Genomic DNA, 15,136 nt, shown 5'->3' with positions numbered 1-15,136 from the left:
CTAATAATTATTATGCTAATTATTATTGATATTTTTATCTATTTATATAATGATTATAGCAATATTCATAATTTTAGAAATAATAATGCCATTATTAATATGAAAATTATTGGAATAGAGTTAATTATTGCTATTATAACAGTAATTATCATGATTCATTATAATTATGATTATTATTGTCATTATTATCATAATTATCATTATTGTCAATAATAAAGGAATTATCATGGAAATCATCATGATTACCTGAATTAATGTTAAAATCCTCATAATTACTATTAAAAAGCGAAAAGAGCTTTTTCCGACGTTTCTCTGAAAAGGCTGTAATACGGTAGATTTTGCCCTTTTTTTCGACTTTTGGGATTTTATTACTTCTGGCCTTTATTTCATTATAAATGGACTGAATGATAATTATTATCATCATTATCATCATTACTGTCATCATTTTATGATTATTATCATTATAGTTATTATCATCATGATTATCATTATTGCAGTTATGATAATTATTATGCTAACTATTATTGGTATTTTTATCATTATAATTATTTATATAATAATAGCAATAATGATAATCTAAGAAATGATAATGACAATACTAATAATTATAATGACAATGATAATGATATCATTATTTCTATTGCCATTATTAGTATGAAAAGTTAGTTATTGCTATTATTGCAGTAATTATCAAGATTATGATTATAATTATGATTTTATCATTATTATCATTAGTATTGTCATTATCATTGTCATTATCATCATAATTTTCATCATTATTGTCAATAATAAAGGAATCATCATGAAAATTATCATAATCCCCTGAATGCTCATAATTACCATTAAAAAGCGAAAAAGGTTTTTTTCAACGTTTCTCTCAAAAGGCTGTAATACGCTATATTTTGCCGTTTTTTCGACTTTTGGGAGTTTATTACTTCTGGTCTTTATTTCATTATAAATGGACTGAATAATTATTATAATCATTATCATTATTGTCATCATTTTCATGATTATTATCATTATAGTCATTACCATCATTATTATTATTATCATCATCATTATTGTAGTTATAATAATCATTATGCTAATTATTATTGCTATTTTTATCATTATAACTATTTATATAATGATCATAGCAATAATGATAATTTTAGAAATAATAATGGCAATAATAATAATTATAATGACAATGATGATGTTATTATTATTTATATTGACATTATTAGTATGAAAATTATTGGAATAGAGTTAATTATTTCTGTAATTATCAAAATTATCATTATAATTATGATTTTATCCTTATCATCATAATTATCATCATTATTGTCAATAACAAAGGAATTATTATGAAAATCATCATAATTACCTGAGTTAATGGTGAAATCCTCATAATTACCACTAAAAAGCGAAAAAGTTTTTTTTTCGACGTTTCTCTGAAAAGGCTGTAATACGCTAGATTTTGCCTTTTTTCGACTTTTTGGGGTTTTATTACTTCTGGCCTTCATTTCATTATAAATGGACTGAATAATAATTATTATCAGTATTATAATTTCTGTCATTATTTCCTTGATTATTATCATTTTAGTCATTTTCATCATGATTATCATTATTATTATCATCATTATTGCAGTTATAATATATATTATGCTCATTATTATTGCAATTTTTATCATCATAACTATTTATGATATAAATAACAATAATAATTAGCATAATTATTATTATAACTGCAATAATGATTATAATAATGATGATCATGATGATAATGACTATAAAGATAATAATCATGAAATTAATGACAGTAATGATAATATTGATTATAATTATTATTCAGTCCATTTATAATGAAATAAAGGCCAGAAGTAATAAAATCCCATGTCGAAAAAACGGCAAAATCTAGCCTATTACAGCCTTTTGAGAGAAACGTCGAAAAAACTCCTTTTTTGCTTTTTAATGGTAATTATGAGGATTTTAACATTAATTCAGGTGAATATGAGGGTTGACAATAATGATGATAATTATGATGATAATGACAATGATAATGAGAATAATAATGATAAAATCATAATTATTATGATAATTTTGATAATTACAGCAATAAATAATTATTATAACTGCAATAATGATGATAATAATAATCATGATAATAATGACTATAATGATAATAATCCTGAAAATAATGACATTAATGATAATAATCATGATAATAATTATTATTCAGTCCATTTAAAATGAAATAAAGGCCAGAAGTAATAAAATCCCAGAAGTTGAAAACAACGGCAAAATCTAGCCTTGTGAGAGAAACGTCTAAAAAAAACCTTTTCGCTTTTTAATGGTAATTAATTCAGGTAATTACGATGATTTTCATGATAATTCCTTTATTATTGACAATAATGATTATAATGACAATGATAATGATAATACTAATGAAAAAATCATAATTATAATGATAATTGTGATAATTACTGCAATAATAGCAATAATTAACTCTATTCCAATAATGTTCATACTAATAATGGCAATAGATATAATAATAACAGCATCATTGTCATTATAACTATTATTATTGTCATTATTATTTCTACAATTATCATTATTGCTAATATCATTATATAAATAGTTATAATGATAAAAATAGCAATAATAATAATTATTATAACTGCAATAATGATAATAATAATGATAATAATGATGATAATGACTATAATGATAATAATCATGAAAATAATGACAGTAATGATAATTATTATTATTCAGTCCTTTGATAATGAAATAAAGGTCAGAGGTAATAAAATCCAAAATGTCGAAAAAATGGCAAAATCTTCGAAATAACTTCGAAAAAAAACCTTTTTCGCTTTTTAATGGTTATGATGTGGACTATAACATTAATTCAGGTAATTATGTTGATTTTCATGATAATTCCTTTATTATTGACAATAATGATGACAATTATTATGATAATGACAATGATAATGACAATAATAATGATAAAATCATAATTATAATGATAATTTCGATAATTACTGCAATAATAGCAATAATTAACTCTATTCCGATAATTCCATACAAAGAATTGCGATAGAAATAAATATCGTTATCATTGTCATTATAATTATCATTATTAGTGTTCCTCAACAGAAACAAGTACAATCGTGATCAAAGGGTTTGACAAGGCAATGCCCTCAGCAAATCCGACAGTCAAAATAGACCACATTAACGCTCAGTCTCTCCTTGGGCATTTTGCTGACATAGGAATGCTTATAATAGAGAGAGATCTCGACATATTATGTATTAGTGAAACTTGGTTTCACCAAGATATACCAGACGCATTTATTAATATTCCAAACTTCAATGTTTATAGATGCGACGCAGGACGTGGGGGAGGAGTTTGTTTATATGTACGTGATACCTTTAAAACAAACGAGATATCCCCTACAATTGCTAAGAGTGCAGATGTAGAGGATATCTGGGTTAATGTACAATGTAATATGCTTCCGTCTTTCATTGTAGGCGCGATCTATAGGCATCCTCATGGTTCTTCTGAATCCTTTGATTATTTAGAAAAAGGATTTAGAGAAATGTCATTGAAAAAGAAATCTCTTTTCATACTTGGTGATCTAAATGATGACTTAAACAAGCCAAATTCTAAATTAAGTAAGATAATTAACAAAAACAAATTTCAACAACTGGTAAACAAACCTACAAAAATCACAGAAAATACTTCGTCATTAACAGAGCTGAGATCATCCTCCACACAGACGTCATTCCATGCCATGTTGCCGACCACGAACTCATAACGGTGACACTAGATATAAAAAATCAAAACGACCAACAGTTACAAAAACCTTTCGAAAATTATCCAATTATGATTCTCAGTCATTATGCCATTATAACCAAAGAATCATCTCTCCTAAAAAAATTGCAAACTGACAACGTAGACAAGCAGGTAGATGTCTTCACGGAAGTGATTAATGATAGTGTAAATGCCATCGCCCCCTTTGTTACTAAAATCATTAAACGTCCTCTGGCCCCATGGATTACCGACGACATCAAGAGAGCCATAACAGATAGAAATGATATGCATAACGCTCTCAAAAATAACAGACTCGACACGACACTCCAGGCTCACTATAAACAAAGAAAGAGAAATGTGAAATCGCTAATACAAGAAGCCAAAACTGATTATTTTAGAAATAGATTAACAAATTGTAAAAAAGATTCAGCTAAAACATGGAAGATTTTAAAGACACTTGTTCCAAACAAAAACAACCATAAAGATAATCTAAACACCAAAATTAGTGCAAATGAATTTAATGAGTTCTTCGCTAAAATTGGACATTCCACATATGAACAAACAAACGCTTCCATATCTAAACAAAACACAGTTAGTATAAGGCCCCCAGCCAATAGTTTCAGACCACAACCCGTTCAAATAGAAACCGTAATCCTGACAATAAAACACCTGCGAGAAACAAAGTCTGTGGGGTTGGATAGTATTGCTCTTCGCTTCCTCAGAGACAGCCTACCTGCTGTGGCGTATTACTTAACGGTTATCATTAATACATCTCTGGTCACCGGTGAATTCCCATCGCTCTGGAAGCATGGCATAATAACACCAGTTTTTAAATCTGGAGACAAAGACGAAGTTAATAATTATCGCCCTATTACCATACTTCCTATACTGTCGAAGGTTCTCGAAAAAATCGTAGCAGACCAACTGACAACATTTCTAGAGACACACGACCTACTATCTATAACACAGCATGGCTTCAGAAGTAAGCTGTCCACTGAAACAGCTTTATTGCAGATTACAAATAATATTTATGAGAACATAGACAACAACCGTATAAACTTGCTTACATTGTGCGACTTATCAAAGGCCTTTGATAGTGCCAATCACGAAATCCTCATCAGTAAACTAATGAATCACAAAATTGACACGTATTGGTTCAGAAGCTATCTAAGTAATAGAACCCAATCAGTCAAAATTAGCGAGAATATATCAGAAAAACAGAGTGTATCCTTTGGTGTCCCACAAGGATCTATATTAGGCCCAATCCTGTTCATAATATTTGTAAATGATCTGTCAACCATAGCCCAAAATTGCATTCTTATTCAATACGCCGATGATTCACAATTTCTACATAGTGATTCTGTAAACAACTTAGATACACTGATACTAAAGACCCAGGAAACATTTTCACAAGTAAAAGGATACTTTGACTCAAATGGCCTTAAGATAAATCCAGATAAGACATAATGTATCTTCATAGGTAGTCGCCAAAACATCGCCAAAATTCCTGTAAACACGACCATAATATTTGAAGACAGCTATATAAGACCGAGAACTTTTGTAAAAAATCTAGGCGTACACATTGACAGATTCATGACATTCGAGAACCACGTCGATAACATCCATAGGAAAGTAATGGGCACACTAATTTACCTGTCATATAAAAAATAAAATCCCTGCTGAAACTAGAATATCTGTTATACAAACACTAGTTCTCAGTATAATTAACTATTGTTCAAATATATGGGGTACAGCAAACAAAGGACAAATTCAGAAAATTTAAAAATTACAAAACTTTGCTGCCAGGGTAGCACTTGGGAACGTAAAGAAGTATGACCACATTACCCCACACATAAACAAACTAAGTTGGCTAAAAGTACATCACAAATGCAGCTATGATACCTGCATACTAATTCACAAAATGATCCACGGTTTTTATCCAAAATGGTTGTTAACCCTTCCAACTGTAGGTAATACAACTTGTGTCCAAACAAGACAAGGCAACTCCCTATATGTTAAAAGATCACGTACAGACATAGGGGCACGACAGATACTAACTCCTGGACCCATGATATGGAACCAACTGCCTTTTGATATCAGAAACATTCAAAACACAAATACACTCAAAATGAAATTAAAGGAACATCTATTAAATCACCAATGACATCAGGTTTCTAAATATAAGAATAGACAAGACTTATATGTACCACCATTGATTCTATGTTTAACTTTTATTTATTTGTACTGTAACATCACTATGTATATAATTAGAATAACCATTGTAACAAATGGAATAAAGTATTTTGAATTTGAATTTGAATTTGAATTTGAATATTGTCATTATTATTTATAAAGATATCATTATTGCTATTATCATTATATAGATAGTTATAATGATAAAAATAGCAATAATAATTAGCATAATAATTATTATAACTGCAATAGTGATGATAATAATAATGATAATCATGATGATCATGACTATAATGATAATAATCATGAAAATAATGACAGTAATGATAATAATGATGATAATTATTATTCAGTCCATTTATAATGAAAGAAAGGCCAGAGGTAGTAAAATCCCAAAAGCCGAAAAAACGGCAAAATCTAGCGTATTACAGCCTCTTGAGAGAAACGTCGAAAAAAATCCTTTTTCGCTTTTTAATGGTAATTAGGAGGATTTTAACATTAATTCAGGTAATTATGATGATTTTTATAATTCTTTTATTATTGACAATAATGATGATTATGATGATAATGACAATAATAATGATAAAATCATAATTATAATGATAATTTTCATAATAACTGCAATAATTGACTCTATTCCAATAATTTTCATACTCATAATGGCAATAGAAATAATAATAACATCATTATCATTGTCATTATAATTATTATTATTGTCATTATTATTTCTAAAATTATCATTATAACTATTATATAAATAGTTATAATGTTAAAAATAGCAATAATAATTAGCGTAATAATTATTATAACTGCAATAATGATGATAATAATAATAATCATGATAATAATGACTATAATGATAATAATCCTGAAAATAATGACATTAATGATAATAATCATGATAATAATTATTATTCAGTCCATTTAAAATGAAATAAAGGCCAGAAGTAATAAAATCCCAGAAGTTTAAAAAAAACGGCAAAATCTAGCCTTGTGAGAGAAACGTCTAAAAAAAAACCTTTTTCGCTTTTTAATGGTAATTAATTCAGGTAATTACGATGATTTTCATGATAATTCCTTTATTATTGACAATAATGATTATAATGACAATGATAATGATAATAATGAAGAAATCATAATTATAATGATAATTGTGATAATTACTGCAATAATAGCAATAATTAACTCTATTCCAATAATGTTCATACTAATAATGGCAATAGAAATAATAATAACATCGTTATCATTGTCATTACAATTATTATGATTGTCATTATTATTTCTAAAATTATCATTATTGCTATTATCATTATATAAATAGTTATAATGATAAAAATAGCAATAATAATTAGCATAATTATTATTATAACTGCAATAATGATGATAATAATAATGATAATCATGATGATAATGACTATAATGATAATAATCATGGAAATAATGACAGTAATGATGATAATAATTATTATTCAGTCCATTTATAAGGAAATGAATGCCAGAAGTAATAAAATCCCATAAGTCGAAAAACGGCAAAATCTAGCGTATTACAGCCTTTATCGCTTTTAATGGTAATTATGAGGATTTTAACATAAATTCAGGTAATTATGATGATTTTCATGATAATTCCTTTATTATTGACAATAATGATGATAATTATGATGATACTGACAATGATAATGACAATAATAATGATAATATCATAATTATAATGATAATTTTGATAATTACTGCAATAATAGCAATAATTAACTCTATTCCAATAATTTTCATACTAATAATGGCAATAGAAATAATAATAACATCATTATCACTGTCATTATAATAATTATTATTGTCATTATCATTTCTAAAATTATCATTATTGGCATATATTTATTGGTGTTAGCGCTTCTCCTATAACAACTAGTGCAAGGTTTACTATCGAGGGGAAGCCCGAAAATCATCTAGTCCATTGGTCGATGGCGGCTTAGGCCGAGAGAAAGAAGGGAGAGGACTTGTTCACTTCCTCGCGAGGAAGTCCCATAACCTACGTACAAGTCCCGTAGTGAAATTCTTGGCTTCTTGTATCGAAATGATAAAAAAAAAGAAAAAAATAATAGGCAATAATAAAAAAATCACTGAAATCCATGCGATATTAATTTTGTTTACAACCAAGAAGGTCCATAGTGTATTGGCCAGCACTAGCCAGAGATGACCCCTTTTTAACAGCCCAAGTTCCTCTTTCAGTGGTAACCCGCCCCTCCCGAATGAGGATTTTATTATCTATTCATTTTCTTCAGTGATTTTTTTAATCATTGCCTATTATTTATTTTTTTTATCATTTCGATACAACAAGAAGCCAAGAACGCATTTAATTAGACACTATTTCACTACGGGACATGTACCTGGGTTATGGGACTTCCTCGCGAGGAAGTGAACAAGTCCTCTCCCTTCTTTCTCTTGGCCTAAGCCGCCATCCACCAATGGATTGGATGATTTTCGGGCTTCCCCTCGATAGTAAACCTTGCACTAGTTGTTATAGGAGAAGAACTAACACCAATAAATATATGCCATGGCAGAGACCAGATCGCAGTATACATTCAATAGGTTAATCTGGCTGAGACGGAAAGAAGACCATTAACATTACTGCAGATGACACATGTTTGTTTTATTAGCTCATTTTTATGTGGAAAGACAGCTTAGATGTAACTTGGTTATAAGTACTAGTATTACTTGAACAAGTATTGATATCAAAGGAAATGTGGAGACACATTATGGCGTTGTTGGAGATTTATTTCCTGATCATGCTGTTTCGGTGATATGGTAAATGTACTTCGATTCGTAAAAAAAGACAAATGAATTTATAAAGACCCTTTGCAAGTCGGGCAACATTGAAGAACAAAGTGCAGTTTATGAAGTCTCCGAATTAACTGCTGCTTGTTAAGGATTTTACTTGAAGAGAATGTGGCATCACTTCGATATGTGGTTCAGTATTGTAAAATGTAGAAGCTAAACTCCGCACTAGCTCTGAGATATCGTCCACTGATGACAAAAGTAATTGAAAAGCACGTCACAAAAAGCAAGTTATAAGCATCTTTCTGGAATGTGCTCTTAATCCACCAGATTTACACCTAAATGATTATGGATACACATACGCTGCAATCAGTAATTACACCAGCTGATATATCTTTTACTCCAGCAGACGTGCTGATCAGGCGCTGGTAACCGTGGCTCAGGACAATTATCATGTTCAATTTCTGTGCGTGTTAGGGTGGTGATAACAGCATAAATCAGAGGACTATTCAGTAGGAGATAATGATTATCAAGAGGATTTTGAGTAGACTTTCGAGTGTTGGATATTAAAGACTGTGTATATAATTGAAATAAAAAATCTAATTATTGCGCTATTTTCAATATTTTGTGCTCCATGATGTAATATGCTCTCTTCACTTTACATTTGGCATCTAGAAAAATACATACCTCATTATCATTTAAGGATATTTATGTATAATAGATTCATTATGGCAATGACCTACAAAAAAAGAATCTGTATAAAGGAATATGCCCAAAGTAACAAAGTTATTTTTCATGAAGTGAAAATAAACACGAACATGAAAATATCAAAATACTTAACTAAAATGAAGAGAAAGATAGCACCATTTGCTAGACATCTGAAAAGCATCAATATATAGAATAATTATTTATAATAATAATACTATTAAGTATGTCCCTCGCGTAAAGGGATATCTCGTGAAATATCACCGGAAGTATATGAAATATGTTTCAGTCGATATCTAGCCCCCGAAAACTTAGAATATGAAACCAAAACCAGGATCCTGAGACAAAAATAGGCCGAGTTTTAGCAATTAATGATAATGATTATTAGGATTATTAATATACTATTATTGTTATTATTATCAACTTTGTTATTATCATCAACGGCAGCGGCCATTTTGAATATCGGTCACAAAAAAACCCTTCAAGGGTGCGAACTTTGCGCTCGACTGATTCATCATCGGTAGTTTCAGATCTACTAGAAACAACAAACCCATTGTATATTTCTCAAGTCCGGGTATACTCTCTCTGCCACCGGACTCTAATGATAATGATACAGATGATAATAACTATAATAATAAAAATTATGATGATGACAATGATAATAAAAATTATGATAATAAAGATAATAATGATAATGATGATGATGATGATGATAATTATGATAACAACAGCAACAATAATAATAACAATAATAGGGAAAGTGACAAAATAATGATAATAATAATAAAAAAATAAATACTACTACTACTTCTACTACTACTAACAGTAATAGGGAAAGTGACAAAAATTATGATAGCAGTAGCAATAGTAATAAGGATGATAATAATAAAGTTAATAATAATGATAACAAAAATTATAATAATAACATTAATGATAATGACAATGATAACAATACTGATAATAATAATGATAACCTTAACGATAATAACGATAATAACAATCACTATGATAACAATAATAATGATAATCAGTATGATAACAATAATAATGATAATAAAAATAGTAATAATAATGATAAGGATAATGATGATGCCATTGTTAATGATAATAATAATAATCATTATAAAACAATGAATATTATATCAATAATAATAATAATTATGTGTGTGTGTGCGTGTGTTAAGTAAATCATATATGGCCAATCTCTTCAAATGTTGACACAAAACTTGAAAGTTCTATTGAAATCTTGATAGTCAAGGAATTACAGTTACTGGAGGGGAATGAAGCAACGATATCTGTAGCATCTATATTGACTACTTCATCCATGGCTTCAAAAAGAGACAACTGCTCCTGCTTCCAACGAGTAATTAGCTTGCAATAATCTTTATTTGCCATATACCCAAAAATATGGATAAATTTCATTTTATCGTGTTCACTTGAGTCATAGACTGTGAGCCATAAATCATGGCTTTACTGAAATATGAGGTCCGCTTTTACTTAACGTAATAACATTAACTTAAGTATTATAGGACAATTTGGAGATGCTGAATGCAAATTTGCCTGTTGTCACGGTGACCCAAGGCCACCAAAAAAGGGCGCTAATCCCATTTTTGCTCCTCTTTTGGCAAAACCGTATTTTAGGTTTATCTTTTTATTTTATTATTTGATAGATTCTTTTGTAACATTTCCCATGAAAATAAAGGATTATTCAACAAATGGTGTGTGTGGGGTGGGATGAGGATCAAAACCTTGTAGTGATCGTCTTCACCAAATATCTAACGATCACTCCACGAGGTAATGAAACAATGAAATATCTTTTCATACATCTAACTCCCCCACGGGCAAACGAAAAATAAAACGATGACCTCAAGGTGGCAACACCCATTCCTGGTGGAACACACGAGGTGGCGTTATTTTGCCCTACTATTTCCAAGGGGGTTGTTGAGTTACCTTACTGACGTCGCCCCTTTATCCAGTGGTTTATGCTCTACAAAGTGACGCTTTCTCCGAACTTGGAAATCAACAACTGCCCCCGAGAAAAAGGGCGTTTATCTGGCGAAGTGAGGAGGATGCTCGCGCACGTTCCTCTGCCATTTTTTTTTTTTTTTTTACCAAATAAATAATTTACTTGTATTTTTTTGTATTGCTTTATGTTTACCCCCGAGGATGGTACTCTTTATTTTTATGTTAAGACTTTTATAAATATATATTCTTTTAATGATCTGAGGTCCATTTAATTTTAAAAGTCTTAAATCTCAATTAATTAAAATATTTTGTTTCTTAATTTGGCTTATTTAAGTGTTTCATATAAAGTATCTTGAGTGATTTTGATATTGGTTGTTTTTGCACAATTATTTTGATTTAGTTTTTTTTTTAATGGATTTTCATTTGAACTTATTTTATTACATCAATTTAGATTAAAAATTTCATACATATGGGTTTTAAGATTTGTTTTATCTATCTTGATAAAACAAAAAAACAAAAAAACAAAAACGTTTTACACTATTCCCGCCCACAAACAGCATGGTAAGTACACACACAAAGAAAGTGAGAAGCCCATTCCGTGGAACTCCGGAATGGGCTTTCACCTGTCTTAGATATAAGTGGTCGTGGAGATAGTTACTATAGGTTGTAAGAAATAATTGGTCAGGTATTTATTCGATAAAAGTGACCTCGTTGACCTGCATATCTTGTTATCATCTTCGGGATTTTGATTATATCGTTTGTGTTTTACTGTGTTTGCCGTTTTTATGTTCAGTGTTTTAATGTATTAAGTGTATTTTGTTTCATCGTTTGTTTTACAGTGTTCTGTTCTGTTTTACCGTTCTATTGATGTTTCAAGTTCCTTTTGCTTTACCGTTCATTTTATTGGATTGTATTTTACCCTATTTCATGATTTGTTTTATTGCCTTTGTTTCATTTCATTTTCGTATTTTAGTGTCATTTTACTACATCGTTTGTTTATTGTGTTTCATAAATTCGTTTAACTATTCAAAAATAAATATTTTTAAACATGCTGCTTTTATCAAACGCCCGAATTTGACAATGATTGAAAGAGAATGCTAAAAGCGTAGTTGACAACCCAGCTACCTAGCTCTAATGGCACAATTTTTATTTCTTTTTACTTATTTTATCACAGTGGTTATCTGCTTAGTTGCGTTAGAGGAATCTCACTGCACACGTCTCTCCACGTCTCAGTTCACCCTTACCAACACACACATACTGCATTTACACTCTTTCGCTCCTTTCCCCACATCCGTCTTCTATACTATCATTCTTCTTATATTATACTATCATTCTTCTTATACACGTTCCCATATATACACACGCCAACTAAATGGATGGTGACAGTGGCTCCTCTCTAACATGTCTCTTCAAGACATAATTGTAAAGGTATTTGTTACAACCTACTTTAAAATGCTGATTATTTATTTTGTACTGTGTGTTTCTTTACTGTCGGCCGCGCTGTTTCTCCAACCATGAGAGCTCATTGTTCCTGTTTCATAACGACCTACACGTACATTTCAATCTAGACGCGAGCTGGAAGAAATTACTGAAGTTTGACACTATCAGCTCCTGAAAATCTTGTTGCCATAGCAACTCTTATCCTTTCACTGTATTGTAAAACATCCGACACCAATTTTAGCACCAAAATGACAGGCGCGCAGTTGATACATTCTAAAAAACTATGTACACTTTCAGCCAACCGTTAAAATTATAATTTGACCACCTTCGTTCAAATTTCTCCACTTTATTACAGGTATCAGAATTATGATAAAAGTCTTAAGTCTGCAATTCTAACGCAATCTGATACGAAATCGCTTTCTTTTTTTTTTTTTTTTGGTACAGCCTGGGCATCGGGGCTTCTTTTTAAACGCATAATTTAGTAAATACAGATGTTGCCATCATTTGTCCAGAAAAAGAAAAAGAAATAAACTAAAGGTATTTGAAGAGATCATTACACAGACAGCAAAACTCTATTAATCAAATTGCCAAAGACAAGGAAAATGATAACAAAGCATAATTTATGAAGTAAACTTGCAAGTACTCAAAACATATACATAATTTTCCTACAAACTAAACATTTTGGTGTGTTGACTCAGTAGTGTCACGTTGTCATATCTTCCAATACAGGATGTGCAATATCTTGGTCGTTTAGTCCTTAGAATGATTGGTTGATTGATGAATATAGATACAGATAAATATACATACAATTTTACCAACCACAGGCATCATATGAATAAGCCTATGTTTTTGTAGCAAAATAGCACTATTAACACATCCTAAATACTTAAAAGTGTTTTTTAATCATAATATAGAGATCTATTAAAAGAAAGACACGAGAAGAAGGGAGAAAGAGAGAAAAAGAAATAGAACATGAGACAAAGATCACTGTTTTCTTTGAACGCAGTATACGTAAGAAAACAAGGATTCTGAGACTACATAGGAGAAACTTGTATATATATAAACATTTATTATTATCACTATTATCATCATTATTACTTTCATCAACAGAATTGCATCATAATGATAATATTACCGCTGTTATGACAAATATCACTATTACTGTTATGGCATATAAAACATCACTAACATAATATCCACTAATAATAGTCGTGATAATAATATAAACAATGATGATGTTAAAAACAATACTGCTTGTAATGATAACAATAATACTAGTCATGATAACAGTTATGATAGTGGTGATAATCTCATCATACCATATGCCAAACAGCGATCAGAAATCAACAGTTCTTACGTATGATTACGTATATGAAGTTCAGAGGATGCAAGGAAGTAAAAAAATATAGAATTATTCATTCCCCGTTTTCTAATTTCCTTGCAAACACAGAATAATGGAGACTACAAAAGAAAAACATAAAGAATGGTGATAAATCAATTTTGTGGACTTTTTTCTTTCTTTTCTTATCTAATATTCCTAATGAAATATGTGGTTATTGTTGTTTTTATCACATTTTCATCATATTTTTTTCATGAAAATGTTTAAAATAGAATATATTATTGCTATTATTGCAGTAATTATCAAAACTATCATTTTATAATTATTATCATTATTATTGTCAATATCATCATGATTATCATCATTATGGTTAATAATAAAGGAATTATTATGAAAATCATCATAATTACCTGAATTAATGTTAAAATCATCATAATTATCATTTAAAAGCGAAAAAGGTTTTTTTTTCGACGTTTTCTCAAAAGGCTAGATTTTGCAGTTTTTGCGACTTTTGGGATTTGACTACTTTTTGCCTTTATTACATTATAAATGAACTCTATGATTATTATTATCATCATTATTATCATTATTGTCATTATTCTTATGATTATTATCATTTTAGTCATCGTCATAATTGTCATTATTATTGTTATCATTATTGCAGTTATGATAATTATTATGCTAATTATTATTGTCATTTTCATCATTATAACAATTTTTATAATGATGAAAACAATAATGATAATTTTAGAAATAATATTGACAGTAATAATAATTATAATGACAATGATAATATTATTATTATTTCTATTGTCAGTATTAGACTTAATTATTGCTATTATTGCAGTAATTATCAAAACTATCATTATAATTATCATTTCATCATTATTATCATTATTATTGTCATTATCATCATGATTATCATCATT

Source organism: Penaeus vannamei, chromosome 25 (assembly GCF_042767895.1).
Source record: "Penaeus vannamei isolate JL-2024 chromosome 25, ASM4276789v1, whole genome shotgun sequence".
Classification (NCBI taxonomy): Eukaryota; Metazoa; Arthropoda; class Malacostraca; order Decapoda; family Penaeidae; genus Penaeus; species Penaeus vannamei.
Note: the sequence above shows the minus strand (reverse complement) of the source record.